The sequence below is a fragment of the Melanerpes formicivorus genome, unplaced genomic scaffold, assembly GCF_026170545.1.
Source record: "Melanerpes formicivorus ecotype bairdi unplaced genomic scaffold, bMelFor1.0.p_v2 SCAF_93, whole genome shotgun sequence".
Taxonomy (NCBI): Eukaryota; Metazoa; Chordata; class Aves; order Piciformes; family Picidae; genus Melanerpes; species Melanerpes formicivorus.
In genome coordinates this window covers 825,000-840,393 of record NW_027142445.1, presented here as the reverse complement: position 1 = coordinate 840,393, position 15,394 = coordinate 825,000, and the positions used below count along the sequence as shown (strand labels likewise).

General features: G+C 57.8%; 1 protein-coding gene across 2 annotated transcripts in view; it reads left to right on the top strand.

The window, feature by feature from the left end:
- The first annotated feature begins 836 nt into the window (after window positions 1-836).
- MAP3K13 (mitogen-activated protein kinase kinase kinase 13) overlaps window positions 837-15,394 on the top strand; it is a 55,296-nt gene continuing 40,738 nt past the window's right edge. The window contains exons 1-2 of one of the 2 annotated variants that reach the window (XM_068165794.1): window positions 837-890; window positions 13,012-13,259. The gene's annotated coding sequence lies outside the window, so the exon portion shown is untranslated. The remainder of the gene's footprint in view (window positions 891-13,011; window positions 13,260-15,394) is intronic. The other variant, XM_068165795.1, reaches the window with a different exon arrangement.

The window sequence follows — 15,394 nt, the reverse complement described above, 5'->3', positions numbered from 1 at the left end:
GCACACTGACCGGCAGGGCCGGGGCAGCGAAGGTGCCCCCGGACTCAGCACTGCAAAGGCCACACCTCAGACACTAGGTTTAGTTTTGAGGCTTACAGTATAAGAAGGTGTCCAGCACCCCCAGGCCTTTCCCTGCTGGGTAGTTTCCTGCCACTCTGCCCCAAGCCTGGAGCGTTCCTGCTGCTGTTGTGACCCAAGTGCAGGACCCGGCCCTCGGTTTGTTGAAGCAGCACCCAGTGACGGCCGTCTGTCTGTGCCGGTCCGAGCTCATCCCATCACTGCTAGGCTCCCACGGTTGTGTGGTTTCCAGGCAGCACCTCCTGGCTCGCCGCGGAACTGCTGCTGCGAGCGAAGCATCTTCCAGGCGCTGGGACAGGGCAGGGGACAGCCGGAGCTGTGCTCGGCAGTGTGGGAGGTGTGGCTGTCACAACGGGGGAGAAGTGCAGGTAGGGAGCAGAGGTAAGCAGGATACTGCCGTGCGGGCACCGCTGCCTCCGGGGGCTGGCTCTACACGTCTGGTGCGCAGCGGGCACAGCACCAAAGCAAGGCAGGGCTGCGGCCAACCATCCGCGCAGGCCATGAGCAGGGGGTGTTGGCCATCACCCGCTGTCCTTCTTGTGCTGGTGACCCGCAGCTGGCCCACACCGGTCTGCCTGCGGAGGGCTCCGAGCCCCGACCCTTAGCAGCCTGCCCATGGCTCAGCGCCGGTGTCCTCCGCCAGCGACGAGCCCCACACAAAGCCGCCGCCGCCGCCTTCCCTCGCTCAGGCTCCGTCGGGGAGGAGCGGGGCCCGGACGTGACGCGCAGGCGAGGCCGGCGCCGGGCGGGGCGGTACCGGGAGGGGCAGTACCGAGCGGGGCGGTGCAGCCGGCGCCGGACGCGGTGCCCAGGTAACGCGGCGGGGGCGGCCGGACCGGGCCTGGGCCTTCGCGTCTCTTTCCTTAGTGGCCGGGACAGCAAGAGGGTCTCTGTGCCAGGGCCCCTTAGAGCCCGAGCGCTTTGGGGGCGTCGGGCGCCTCTGCCCCCGGGACGGCCACCGGTGCGGGCCGGGGTGCGCGCAGTCCTCCTCCGCCTTGCCGAACGCCTCCCGGCGCTCCCTGGCTGCCCCTTCTGCTTTGCACGGCGCCAGCCGGGATTTGCTTGCTCCCGATTCGAGGCGCGCAGCTCCCACGCTTGCATCTTTGGGGGAAACCCAAACAAAATCCCCCCCAGCACCACCACCAAGAGGCATTTGTGTTTAAGAGGCAGGAGCGGGGGCGGTGTGCGCGGCGCTGACTGTTTCCCAGCCCGGTACCAAGCGAGGCATGGAGAGAGGCAATGCCTCCTCTGAGGCAGGTAGGAGTTGGGGGTGCGATCCCTTCATCCCGGCAGGAGGAAGCGCTTCGGTAAATCTCCAGACCCCGAAGCGGCTTATCGCTGAGTTCAGACTGCGGAGGCTGTTGTAATCCTGGCTGAGCAGAGCGGCCCAGGGGCTGCTGAGACCAAGAACCCAGTGCAGGCTGCCATCGGGCTGTGCCCTGTTGGGTAAAACCCCCAAGGGTCGCAGTTGCAGCTCCTCTCTGCCCTGGCAGGGGTTTAGAAGGGTGCAGGGCATGGCTTTTGCAGAGGCTTTGCCTGAAGCAGCCTTGGTTTAGCCCCGTGGGGTGAAGCAGAATAGTAGCTGCCAAGACGTGCAGCGCTTAGAACCGTGAAGGAGAGCATCCTGGCCGTCTAGGGGGACTGGCAGTTCCCAGGGCAGAAGCTGGGACCTCTGTTTTGCCTTTCCTGAATGGATGGAGAGGGATGCAGGTGTCGCTTGTGAAAGGAAAACCTTCGGAGCTCTGTGGGAGCCTTGCTGCTGGGAACTGCTAAGACCTTGTGACTTGATTTACGGTTGTTTTATCCTCTGCTGCTCTTAGTTCAGAGCCAGACTGGTCCTTCTGTTCTGCCAGCAGAGTCAAAAGCCAAATGTGTGCTGCTCTCTGTCTGGAGATGGCTTTTGGTGCTTCTCTGAGTGCTCTGAGGAGCTGCTGGAGCTGTGGAGGCTTAGCTTCTCTCTGGTAGCTGTAGGCGCCAGTAAGTGTGGGATTTCAAGGGAGCAGCTTTAAGGTGGCCCCGTGCCCCTTGTGCCCAGCCCTGTGCCCCTTGTGCCCAGCCCTGTGCCCATTTCCACTGCCAGTCGTGTGCAGACAGAAGTGGTTGTGTGGTCAACTGCCTTCATCCACCAAACCCACCAGCAGCTGGCCTCACAGGGAAGGCGACCTGGTGGATCTGCCTGTGTCTGCTCTGCTGCCTGCCTGTGTGACAGGAACAGGCAGGTCTGCCCACGGGGCATTTGAGCTGCTTGTGGAGGTGCTCCCTGAGGCTGCAGTGAGGGCAGGTGAGCTGCTGTGGTGTTTGTGGCTTGGCTTTTGTGGTGCTCTTTGAGGCTGTTTTGGTATTTCTCTTTGAGCTGGAAGCTGTGCCCTAGAGAAATGAAAGCTGGCTGCCTCCTCACTTCTTTAGGCAGCTGATGCCCTCAGCCCTCCCTCTTCACTCTTTCACAGTATGAATTCTTCTGTTTCCTGAAAGCATTGGCTCTGGGTGTGATGCCCAAACTGGTGCTTGTGAAGGGCTGGAGATGTAAAGCTGGAGAACATTTAGACATTCACTGGTAGTGATGATCACCAAGAGCTGAATGCCTGCTGAGACAGGTCTGCATTTGCAGAGCACAGAGGCAGTTTTCACTGAGTGTAAAGATGGGAGCCCTGCCAGCAAAGGAATCAGGGCTAGACACAGAAAACAGGTGGGTAAAGGGTGGAAGGAGATGCAGTGCATGAGAAAGTGCTCTCAGCTGCCCTGAACTGTACTTGGGCAGCTGTGTCTGATCTCAGGAAGATCTCTGCCCAGAGAGGTGATGAAAGATAAGACTGTTAGCAGAAGCTGACATCAGAGGCATGCAGGGCATTTGGGGGCGGGGGGGGGGGGGTGGTGTATAAACAGTTGGGTTAGTTTCACTGATACAAGGGAGAGTTGGGCTGAAAACTAGACCAGGCTTCTGGTTAGGATCTTAAAGTCTGTGCTGATACAGCAGCTCTTAGATGTTACTCAGATACTCAGGGTGATGCCCAAGGGCTCTGTAAAAGCCTTTGTGGCACAGTGTAAGGACAGAGCTGCAGTGTTAAATGATGGATTCTGGAAACAGTGTTGCTTGTCCTCAGCCTGCAGGAGAAGGCCTTGGCGGGGGGGTCAGGTGGTGACAAAGTCCCCAGGAGCCAGCACTGGTCCCTGGCAGCCCAGAGCCAGCTGAGTGCTGAGCTGCAGCCAGAGCAGGGAGAGCAGCAGCACAGGGAGGGGATTCTGCCCCTCTGCTCTGCTCTGACCCCACCTGCAGCACTGCCTCCAGCTCTGGGGCCCCCAGCACAAGAAGGACCTGAAGCTGCTGGAGAGGCTGCAGAGGAGGCCGTGAGGATGAGCAGAGGCTCCCCCTGCATTTCTGGAACTTGGTTTAGATTTTAATGATGCTCACGCTGGGCCTCCTGCCGGTTTTGAGCTTGTCCTGGGCTGTACACTGGACATTGGGCAACACAATGGGAGCATTTTCTTTTGGGTCCTTCTGAAATCATTGCAGCTGATTCTAATTGCCGTCCTGGGAGGATTTCTCTTTCTACCTTCTTGTGGAGAAGACTCCTTTTTGTTACTCTGTTGGAAACAACAGGGCAAGATTTCATGAGTCCCTCTACGAACACTCCAGGTGTGTCTCAGCAGTTAAATATTGACTTGCTGTGGAGGACTTTGGTCTTCTCTATGTCTGGCTGAAGCTGCAGCTGCAGAGGTTACTGTGGCAGAGATCATGACCAGTTAAAATCCTCCCCTGCCAGGCTGGAGCCCGGCTGGCAATGCACAGAAGTAGCTAATGAGCACTGAGGAGGCTCAGCTGGGTGATGCTTGTGACTGATTAAACGTAGGGGACTGGAACACCTCTGCTGTGAGGAGAGGCTGAGGTGTCCCCAGAGCAGAGGGGCAGGATCCCCTCTCTCCATCTCTGGCCATCCTGCTTTGGATGCAGCCCAGGCTGCCCCTGGCCTTCTGTGCTGCCAGTGCCCATTGCTGGCTCCTGCCCAGCTTCTCCCCCACCAGCACCCCCAGGTCCTTCTCTGCAGGGCTGCTCTCAATCTCATCACTCCCAGCTGGTGCTGATACTGGGGGTTGCTCCAATCTAGGTGCAGGACCTTGCCCTTGGCCTTGTTGAACCTCATGAGGCTCTCCTCAGCCACGTCTCCAGCCAGTCCAGGTCTCTCTGGATGCCATCCTGTCTTTCAGTGTTAACCACAGCACTCAGCTTGGTCTCATCTGCAAATTTGTTGTGTGCTTTCTTGCAGAGGTCACCAATCGTTGGTAAACTGCACTGAAAGCAGGAGAATTGCTCTGGAGCCGACAGGATGCTTTTTAAGCTCTGCTGTGGCTTGTTCCATTATTGGCTGCTCTGCTGTGGGGAGCTCAGTGTGCAGCACAGAGCCTTCCACTGCAGACAGATCATTGTTCTGCAGCTGGGAGCTCGGAGGCATCTCAGGCTCTTGTATTGCCACTGGGGAACAGGAGTTAGCCAGGAGGTTGTTAGCAAGAGCCCAAGAGCCAGGCATCTCAGGTGCCTTAGGCCATGCTGTCACAGGGGGATGGTTGAGGCTGTGTGGCTGAGGGGAGTTGTTGAGTTGTTGGTTATTTTATACAGCAGGAGCAGGGCCGGGTCTGTCCCCCTGGACTCAGCACTGCTGAGGCCACATATCAAATGCTGGGTTCAGTTTTGGGGCTCTCACTCCAAGAAGGACACTGAGGAGCTGGAGCAGGTCCAGAGAAGGGCAGTAGAGCTGGGGAAGGGTCTGGAGAACAGGGCTGGGGAGGAGCAGCTGAGGGAACTGGGGGTGTTGAGTCTGGAGAAGAGGAGGCTGAGGGAGACCTCATTGCTCTCTGCAGCTCCCTGAGAGGAGGCTGGAGCCAGGTGGGGGCTGGGCTCTGCTCCCTGCTATGATCTCAGGTGGTAGAAGGAGAGGCAATGGCCTGAAATTGTGCCAGGGGAGGCTGAGGTTGGAGGGGAGGACAAATTTCTTTGGTGCCAGAGTGGTCAGGGACTGGCAGAGGCTGCCCAGGGAGGTGGTGGAGTCCCCAGCCCTGGAGGGGTTCAAGAAGCTGTGGCCATGGCAGCTGGGGCTGTGGTTAGTGAGCTGACAGCTGGACTGGATGGGCTTAGAGGGCTTTTCTAACCCAGACAACCTCCTGGTCTCTGCTCTGTCTTTGCTAGCCTCTCAGAGCCTAGTCACAGGAGGATTTTTCTTCTGTGTTCCTGTCAGAAGCTTGGGTCTGTGATGTGCAGCTTTGCTCTTTGTGGGGGACTCATTTTGTTCCAGAGGCAGGACAGGGTCGATTAAAGCCTGAGCTTGACCTGGCTGGGTATGAAAGCATCTCCCTGCCTGGTGGGTGTGCTCCTTGCTCACTCTGGGTGCTCTGGAATGGGCACTTCTGGAGCTGCTTGTGGATAACAGGTGCTGCAGGGTTTTGGCATGCCTGTGACCCTGCCCTTGCTGTGGATTTGAGGCTGTGATGGGGTTTACCCACAGGTGTTTCTGGGGTCCGTGGATGCTTGGTGTGGCTGAGGCCAAGACTGAGGCTGAGCTCCAGATGGTAGCCAGAGGATTATTTGAGAGCTTATTACAGGAGCCCTTTGTCTAAGTCTGGGTGGTTACATCACAGTTCAGTGAGTCATGGGGCAGTTCAGTGGGACCCTGCTCAGCTCTCTGCTGAAGCAGGACCTTCCCTGGGCCCCTGCTGAGCTGTACCCTGCAGGGGCAGGCTGCTGTGCTGGGCATTCATTTCCTGACTGATGTCTGTGGGAGTCTGCAGATCTCCTTTCCCCTGCAGGCGTGGCCCGATGGCCACTGGCATCCCTCTCCTGAGCCAGCTCGGTGCTGTGAGCCCTGCTCCAAGGCTCTGCTGTGCTCACTCAGGTGTGGGCTCCCTGCAGCTGGTCAGGGCTGCTTCTGGAGGCCCCTGGGGAGAAGCTGGGCAGAGCCCAGCAGAGGGGACTGTGGCAATGGCAGCTTTGGTGTCACAGAATCCTTTCTCCTCCAGAGACCTGCCAGCAGGGTCATCCAGCAGCTGCTTGGTGAGAACATGGTCAGTGGACTGTGTTGGTTTGTACTCTTTTGGTTGACTTTGACTCTGTTGGTCTGGAATCTTGTGTCCAGCTCTGGCCCCTCAGCTCAAGAGGGACCTCAGGGAACTGCCTGAGAGAGGCCATCCCAGAGGCACAGAGCTGCTGCAGGCAGTAGAACATCTCCTGGGAGGCCAGGCTGAGGCAGCTGGGGCTTGGAGTTGGGAGCTGAGCAGCCTGAGGGCTGCCCTCATGGCTGGGGATAAAGATGTGCAGGGCTGGAGCCAGGCTCTGCTCAGGGATGTGCAAGGACAGCACCAGGGGCACTGGGGGCAAGCTGGAGCAGAGGAGGTGCCGGGGAACAGGAGGGAAAACTTTGTCCCTATGAGGATGGCAGAGCCTGGAGCAGGCTGCCCAGAGAGGTTGTGGAGTCTGCTCTGGAACCTTTCCAACCCCCCCTGGATGTGTTCTGTGTGCCCTGCCCTGGGTGCCCTGCTCTGGCAGGGGCTTGGGCTGGATGATCCCTGGAGGTCCCTTCCAGCCCCTAACGTTCTGTGGCTCTGTGTGACACCAGCACTGTGCTAGAGGTGAGGTCTGAGCAGAGCAGAGCCCAGGGGCAGAATCCCCTCTCCTGCCCTGCTGCCCACACTGCTCTGGCTGCAGCCCAGATGTTCTCTGAAGCCACTGCTGAGAGCAGGAGTAGTGCCTTAGTCCCTTGGTGCATGAGGCACTCTGAGCTGGTTTCTGCTGTGTGTGATGAGAGGCTCTGTGTCCTCCTTTCCCCCAGGCAGCTCAGATGGAGGTGATAGTATTAGTGAGGAGCTCTGCCAAGTCTGATGTCACTCTACAGTGAAAACCTGGAGGTTTGGGGAGCTGCTCACCGTGCAGGGACTGTGCAGAGTCATCCAGGAGTGATTCATTTTGTGTGGCAAAATGCTGTTCTCACAGGGGACTCTGGCACTTGTTTTTAAATAGCTGCAGAAGAGTAGCTGCAGGGAGAGACCTGCACAGAGGCTGTGCCTGTGTGGCTCTACCTGGAACTGCAGGAGGGTTCCTGTAAGTGCTGGGTTGCTTTCAGTCCTGCTGCCTCTCTCGTGGGAGCTCTTTCCAACCCCAGCAGCAAGTTCATAGATTCATGGAATGGGTTGAGTGGGAAGAGACCTTCAAGAGCATCCAGCTCCAACCCCCTGCCATGGGCAGGGACACCTCCCACCAGCACAGGCTGCTCAGGGCCTCAGCCAGCCTGGCCCTCAACACCTCCAGGCTGGAGGCAGCCACAGCCTCCCTGGGCAACCTGTGCCAGTCTCTCCCCACCCTCACGCAACAATCTCTTCCTCATCTCCACTCTCAGTCTCTCCTCTCCCAGCTCAAAGTCACTGTGGCACTCCCAGCCCTTGTCCAGAGTCCCTCCCCAGCTCTCCTGGAGCCCTTCAGCTACTGGAGAAGCTCTGATGAGCTTCTCTCTGAGGAGAAGACCTCAGCTACTGAGGTCTCCCTGGAGCCTTTTCTTCTGCAGGCTGCACAGCCCCAGCTCTCCCAGCCTGGCCCCACAGGGGAGGTTCTGCAGCCTCTGATCATCCTCATGGCCTCCTCTGGAGCCTCTCCAGCAGCTCCAGGTCCTTCCTGTGCTGGGGGCCCCAGAGCTGGAGGCAGTGCTGCAGGTGGGCTCTGAACAGAGCAGAGGGGCAGGATCCCCTCCCAGTGCTGCTCTGCCTGCTAGGAGAGACTCTGCATTTGCAGTGCAAATGGATGTGATGTGGTGAGCTGGGACTGCTGGGAAGGAAGTGTCTTTTCCTAGACTTCCTGGCTGCTGGGAGCCTTGAGAGTAGAACCTGGGTAGTCTGACAGAGACAGAGGAGCTCAGTGCTGTGAGCAGCTTGGTGACTCCTGCAGGGATGCCTCCAGAGGACAGAATGCTGCTACCAGGACCTGCAGGACTGCTGTGGTGAAATGTTATCTGCCTGAGCAGCTCTGGGCTGATTCCATTGATGTTTGCATGCTTCAAAAGCTCTTTCTGTAGATCTTTAATGAGCTGCAGCTATCTCTGAGCAGCCAGCAGCAGCCAGGGGCTTTGGGTGCCTCTCAGACTGCTGTCCCTTGCAAGGCATGTGGCCTGTCCTTGGGCACTCAGCACTGGGCTGGCTCTAGCCTGCTTTGCTGCAGTTGGTACTGGTAGACATCAAAAGTGAGCTCTTAATTGGGGTGGAGCCCCAGGGCCAAGGTTTGAGAGGAGGAGTCTTTGTAAAGAGTTAGCAATGCACATGGCCATGGCTAATCTGTTGGCACTCCACTGATCTCCTGAGGTGGTCCTTGCCAGCCAGCTAATCCCTGTGGCTGCAGAATAGACCTCCTTGGGAGCTGGTCTCTGGTGTGGCATTTGCTCCTTTGCAGCCCCAGTGCTCTCCCTTTGCCTTTCAGCCTTGTTTCCCAACCACAGACCCAACTCCTCAGCATCTCAAGCAGACAAGGAGGAATCCTTGTGCTGCACCCTTGACCTGAGTGCCTCTGGAGCTGGGGAGGAGGCTGCTCCCTTGGCAGGCTTCAGCAGCAAAGTTCAGTGTCTGTGCTTTTGGGGGACAGCCAAGGGCAGCAAATCTGCACCAGTGTCTAAAAGGTGGCAGGCAAGGTGGGAAGGGACTTGTGATAACAGAGTCTGAATCTCAGCTCTGGCACCAGCGTGACTTGGAAGCAGTCACTTCCCCATTCCCAGTCTCCATGATAATCCTCACTGTGCTGCTGGAATCACAGAATGGCTTGGGAGGGTCCTCCAAAGGTCACCCAGTCCAACCCCCTGCACTCAGCAGGGACATCCTCCACAAGAGCAGGGTGCTCGCAGCCCTGCACAGGTCCAGGCTGGGTGAGGAGTGGCTGAAGAGCAGTTGGAGCTGTTCAGCCTGCAGAAGAGAAGGCTCCAGGGAGACCTCAGAGCACCTTCCAGTACCTGGAGGGCTTCAGGAGATCTAGGGAGGGACTCTGGACAAGGGCTGGGAGTGCCAGGACAAAAGGGAATGGGTTGGAGCTGGGAGAGGGGAGACTGAGAGTGGAGATGAGGAAGAAATTCTTGGCAGTGAGGGAGGGGAGAGCCTGGCACAGGCTGCCCAGGGAGGCTGTGGCTGCCTCCTGCCTGGAGGTGTTGAGGGCCAGGCTGGCTGAGGCCCTGAGCAGCCTGTGCTGGTGGGAGGTGTCCCTGCCCATGGCAGGGGCAGGGAGCTGGATGAGGTTTAAGGTCCTTTCCAACCCGTTCTGTGGCTCTATGAATCTGTGTGTAGGAGTGAAGAGAACTCTGTGGCTGTGGTAACACTGAGGGATGTCTGTGCCAAAAGAAAGTGCAGTCCAGATCTCTGTGGCTCCAGCCATGCCCAAGAGAAAGGGACAATTCCACTAAACTTTGAATTCCAGGGAGTGCTGGAAGGGCTGCCTGCTGCCCCAGGCTGGCTCTGCAGTGCTCTGCATGGTTGATGCAGAACAACCTAACTGCTGGGACACAGAAGCCCAGAATAATTTCCCTTGGCCCAGTTAAGTCAGGAACTATTAGAGCAGTGGAGATAAGGCTTCAGGAAGAGGGGGAAATGGGCGAGGGAAGTGTCAGCTCTCACTCTCTGCTGAGAGGCAGCAGGGGCTGGAATGGGAGAGGAGTGAGATGCAGCTGCTGCTGGAGATGGAACTGGGCTTGGCCTGCCAGAGCCTGTGAGTGGAGCAGGAGTGCTGCTCACTCTTGGTTTGTCTTCAGAGCACCAGGCAAGGCAAACTGTGTGTGTGGCTGTGCTGGGTGTCCCCTGAGGGCCCCCCCTGGCACTGCTCTCCCTTTGGACACCACTCTGAGTGCAGCCATCCAGCCAGTTCTTAGCAGCCAGTGGCCACCCCTCGAGTCCATGCTTGTCCAGCTTGGTCACCAGGATGCCATGGGCACAGTGTCACAGGCCTTGCACAAGTGAGGGCAGGGAGGTGCCAGCAGTGACTGCCCCCTGTGCTGCTGCATTGTGCAGTGGGGAAGGGCTTGGTGCTGGCTGCCCCTGCAGTGCCAGGCAGGACCCCCTCACTCTGCTCTCTCCTAATGGAGCTTTACTCTCCTGCTCTCACTTGGTGTCACTTAGGCCTGAGAGCAGCAGTGTGCAGCTCAGCAGCAGATCTCTGCTTACTACCAATCTGCTGTGCTGCTCACATTAAACATTTATGGGCTGGAGGCTCCTCACAGCTCCATCTCAAGTCTTTCAGCCTCCTACAGCCTGCTGATTTGTTGTTTACTTTGCACTTTGACACTGCTCCTGCAGGAAACACACTGAAATTGTCCTGCCTTGCCCCCCCTCCCTCCCAGCCCATCTTCCCTTTGTGTGGCTGCTTTGGTTCTCTTCCTTAACTGCAGCTTATGAGGTGCAGCTCTTGGCATAAGTGAAGCTAAACATTCCCTGTCAGCTGGAAGATTTCAGCCCAGTCTGACCTGCAGAGAGCTAGCCCCAGGTGTTCCTACCTTTGTTTTCTGTGGTCTTCAAAAGGGACAGGGAACTGCTGGAGAGAGTCCAGGGGAGGCTGTGAGGATGATGGACTGGAACAGCTCTGTGATGAGGAGAGGCTGAGAGCCCTGGGGGTGTTCAGTCTGGAGAGGAGAAGGCTGAGAGGGATCTGATCAATGCCTATCAATAGCTGAGGGCTGGGGGTCAGGAGGAAGGGGCCAGGCTCTGGTTGGTGGTGCCCAGGGACAGGACAAGGACCAACAGGGATAAGCTGGAGCCCAGGAGGTGCCACCTCAGCATGAGGAGAAAGTTCTTTGGTGTGAGGCTGCTGGAGCCTGGAACAGGCTGCCCAGAGAGGTTGTGGAGTCTGCTCTGGAGCCTTTCCAACCTCCCCTGGATGTGTTCTGTGTGCCCTGCCCTGGCTGCCCTGCTCTGGCAGGGGCTTGGGCTGGATGGTTTCTGGAGGTGTCTTCCAGCCCCTGCCAGGCTGTGACTCTCTGCTGAGGAGCTGTAACTGGGGAGGGGATCTTTGTTCCTCAGAGCAGGTAACAGCCTGCTGAGGCTGAGCTGTGTTTCTGCAGAGAGCACTCAGATACCTTCAGAGGTTTGGCTGCTCTGTGGCCTGAAGCCTGGAGTGGAACCTGGCCACTCCTCCTGTTTCTTGAGTGTGCTGGAAGGGAAGACAACTCCAGCACAGAGAGTTGCTTCTGAGCAGTCAGAGCCTGCTGCGGGACCTGAGGGCTGTTGCAGCTGCTCAGCCTGTCCTGATCTGCTGCTGTGGTTGAGCTCCTGCAGCTTCAGACAGCTGCATGGCTGCTGAAAGCCCCAAAGCAGAGGGGTGGCAGCAGCACTGCACTGCTGGCTGCTCTTCAGCAGAGGGGAGAGGGAAGGCAGCCCGGGGCAGGTGGCAGCGCTGAGTGCATCGAAGGCCTCAGAGTGCTGGCACCAAGCTGGTGCAGGAACCTAGAGGAAATGAGTCCTAACCAGCCAGGCTGGCTGTGAGAATGGCTGAATTCTGCCTCTCTGCTCTGGGCAGACCTCACCCACACTGTCCAAGCACCACGGGGCAGCCCCTTGTTCCTTTGGCCTTCAGCCTTCGCCACACACCTGAGGAGTGCATGGGGGGCGTGCAGTGCTGCTGCTGGAATCAAAAGGAGAGGGCTTAGACTGAGCTGTGGTTGTTACTGCTGCTGGTGCCAGAAGGCTTTGGGAGCGTGGCAGGGGACAGGGCAGCAGGCAGCCTTAGGTGACAGCAGTGCTCAGCATGGGCTGTACCTGAGAGAAGCAGCAGCTGCTGGTGCCCAGCCCCAGCCAGGATGGATTGGTGACCAGCCTGGGACTCAGGGGGATTCTGCTTTGGGGCTGCATCAGCCCTGGGTGGTTCAGCAGCAAGCTTGGGATAGAAATAACCCAGAATCATAACAGGTTCTGCTCTGAGGGTTGGGTTCTATGTCCCAGTGAGCTGTCATGGAGCTGTGCTGCCAGGGGTGAATTTCACAACAGCAATGGAATTGCCTGGGGTGCAAGGGCCAGAGGCAAGGGGTTGGCATTCACTTTGCCATCCTGTGTGAAAAGCACACAGTATCACAGTCTCACAGCATCACTAAGGTTGGAAGAGACCTCAAAAATCATCCAGTCCAAGCTGTCACCACAGACCTCATGACTAGACCATGGCACCAAGCGCCACATCCAATCCCCTCTTGAACACCTCCAGGGATGGGGACTCCACCACCTCCCTGGGCACCAGGGAGGGCAGCAGGCAGCACAACCTCCTGGCTCCTCCTGTGGGAGAAAGCTCTTCTGGTGCTTCCTCACTGCCTTCCAAAGGCATTTTCAGTGATAGGCTCTTGGGAGGTGACTTCTGGTTGAACTTCCTTTGCTGGCCTGTGCTGCAGGTTCAGAGATCTATAGAATGGGTTGGGATGGAAGGGACCTCAAAGCTCATCCAGTTTTGACCCCCTGCCCTGGGCAGGGACACCTCCCACCAGCACAGGCTGCTCAGGGCCTCAGCCAGCCGCCTCGCCCTCAACACCTCCAGGCAGGAGGCAGCCACAGCCTCCCTGGGCAGCCTGTGCCAGTCTCTCCCCAGCCTCACTGCCAACAATTTCTTCCTCCTCTCCAGTCTCAGTCTCTCCTCTCCCAGCTCAAAGCCATTGTTCCTCATCCTGGCACTCCCAGCCCTTGTCCAGAGTCCCTCCCCAGCTCTCCTGGAGCCCCTCAGCTACTGGAAGCTTCTCTGAGGTCTCCCTGGAGCCTTCTCTTCTGCAGGCTGCACAACCCCAACTCTCCCAGCCTGTCCCCACAGGAGAGGTTCTGCAGCCTCTGCTCATCCTCATGGCCTCCTCTGGAGCCTCTCCAGCAGCTCCAGGTCCTTCCTGTGCTGGGGGTCACCAGAGCTGGATCTGCTACAGCAGGACAGGGAACACCAAGCCAACACTTCTGCTTCTTTTGCAGTCCTGCCATGCCAAGGGGTTGAGTTTAACCTTTGCAAACTTGCTGATAAGCTGTTATCAGCCACCAGTTAGAACAACAAACCCTCCCACCTTGCTGACTCGGAACAGGAACTTCCCAAGGCTCCAGGCTCTAGGAACGCTACAGAAGCAGCCTTAACCCCAGCAGAGCTAGCAGCCTGGGGACAAAGTTTGCTCCCTGATGAAACCAGCCACACCTGCTACTTCCAGACTGTCTCTGCAGCCTTCCCTGTGAGTATTGGACACAAAATCCCATGTTTTGAACTCGGGCTGTGAGAGGGCAAAGCCACCTTCTAGTGGCTGCCAGCATCTTGAAGCTGGGCACAGGCAGTGGAGCTCCAGCTCCGTGGAAGCCAAAGCTGCCTGCAGCAGCACAGCTCAGCCCTCAGCACCAGCAGGGAGCACCTGGAGCCAGAAATGTTTTGTTAGTTCAGTTCCTTCACCCAAACCCATCTGCAGGGGCTGAGTGCTTGGATCCAGGCAGGCAGAGTCCTGCTGCTGTGTTGTTAGGATGGGAGATGCTGGCTTGAAATAACTCCTTGAGTCCAGGGTGATGAGAGGGGGAAAAAATGCAATCAGCAGTTAGGTTGTGTTCCCCTGTTTGTTAGCCAGGGCAGACTGCCAGGGTGATGAAGGGCCTGGAACATCTCTGTGATGAGGAGAGGCTGAGAGCCCTGGGGGTGTTGAGTGTGGAGAGGAGAAGGCTGAGAGGGATCTGATCAATAGCTGAGGGCTGGGGGTCAGGAGGAAGGGGCCAGGCTCTGGTTGGTGGTGCCCAGGGACAGGACAAGGACCAAGAGGGACAAGCTGGAGCCCAGGAGGTGCCACCTCAGCATGAGGAGAAAGTTCTTTGGTGTGAGGCTGCTGGAGCCTGGAGCAGGCTGCCCAGAGAGGTTGTGGAGTCTGCTCTGGAGCCTTTCCAACCCCCCCGGATGTGTTCTGTGTGCCCTGCCCTGGGTGCCCTGCTCTGGCAGGGGCTTGGGCTGGGTGATCTCTGGAGGTCCCTTCCAACCTTTGCCACTCTGTGGCTCTGTAGTTCACTGGAGATGATTTCTGGACTATTTGTATGAGTTTTGTCTTCCTTGTCTTCACATTCTCCCAAGTGGGGCAGTGCCCCTGCCCCTGTGCCCTCCTCAGAGCCCACAGAAGGGCAGCAGAGCTGCTGAAGGGTCTGGAGAAAGGTCTGGTGAGGAGCAGCTGGGGGAGCACACTGCTCTGGAGAAGGCTGTGCAGGGCTTCTTGTGGCTGCTCCTTGGTCAGGATTTTCAAGGCTTATTCAGTTCTGCAGTGGTTTTGGTGCCTGTGGGGTGGGAAGAGGATGCAGCCTGCTGGGGTTGGGAGCCTCAGGGTTTGTTGTCCCTTTGCTTGCATGTTTGTCACAGCAGGAGATGTGGCATTAGGAGTTGTGTGTGTAGGAGCACTGCAAGAATTTATGCTTCTCCTAAAGTCTGCTTAAGATCAGGAACCCAAATCTTTGGAGTTTTGGTACAAAGGGAGATGAGAAGAATCAGGAAGAGATGAGCTGGGAACATTTCATTTGAAGCCTAATCCAGCCTGAGTGAAGTCATCTTCCACTGGGGAAGCTGTGAGCTGCTTGCTCAGTTAGATTAGAACTGGTTCCTGAAAGGATTATGGAGCCTGGATGTTCTGGACCTGCTCAGCTCTCAGGCTGCTCCCAGCTCCTGTCTGGAAGGGCAGGCTGAGTGCTGGGGGTTCTGCTGCATGGGAACAGGAGCAGTAGGATGTGTTCATGGGGTGCTCCAGCTTGAGCACTGGGGGAACTTCTGGGGCCCATGGGATAGGAAAGACATTGAGGGGCTGGAACGTGTCCAGAGAAGGGCAACCAAGCTGGGGAAGGGTCTGGAGGGCACAGAGAAGAGGCTGAGGGCCCTGGGGGTGTTCAGCCTGGAGAAGAGGAGGCTGAGGGAGACCTCATTGCTCTCTGCAGCTCCCTGAGAGGAGGCTGCAGCCAGGTGGGGGTTGGGCTCTGTTCCCCAGTCTCAGGTGATGGAAGGAGAGGCAATGGCCTGAAATTGTGCCAGGGGAGGCTTAGGATGGAGAGGAGGACAAATTTCTTTGGTGCCAGAGTGGTCAGGGACTGGCAGAGGCTGCCCAGGGAGGTGGTGGAGCTCCTATGCCAGGAGGGGTTCAAGAAGCTGCAGATCACAGAACGGTAAGGGCTGGAAGGGACCTCCGGAGGTCATCCAGCCCAACCCCTGGCAGAGCAGGGCACCCAGGGCAGGGCACACAGAACACATCCAGGGGGGGTTGGAAAGGCTCCAGAGGAGACTCCACAACCTCTCTGGGCAGCCTGCTTCAGGCTCTGCCACCCTCACAGGGACAAAGCTTTCCCTCCTCTTCCCCTG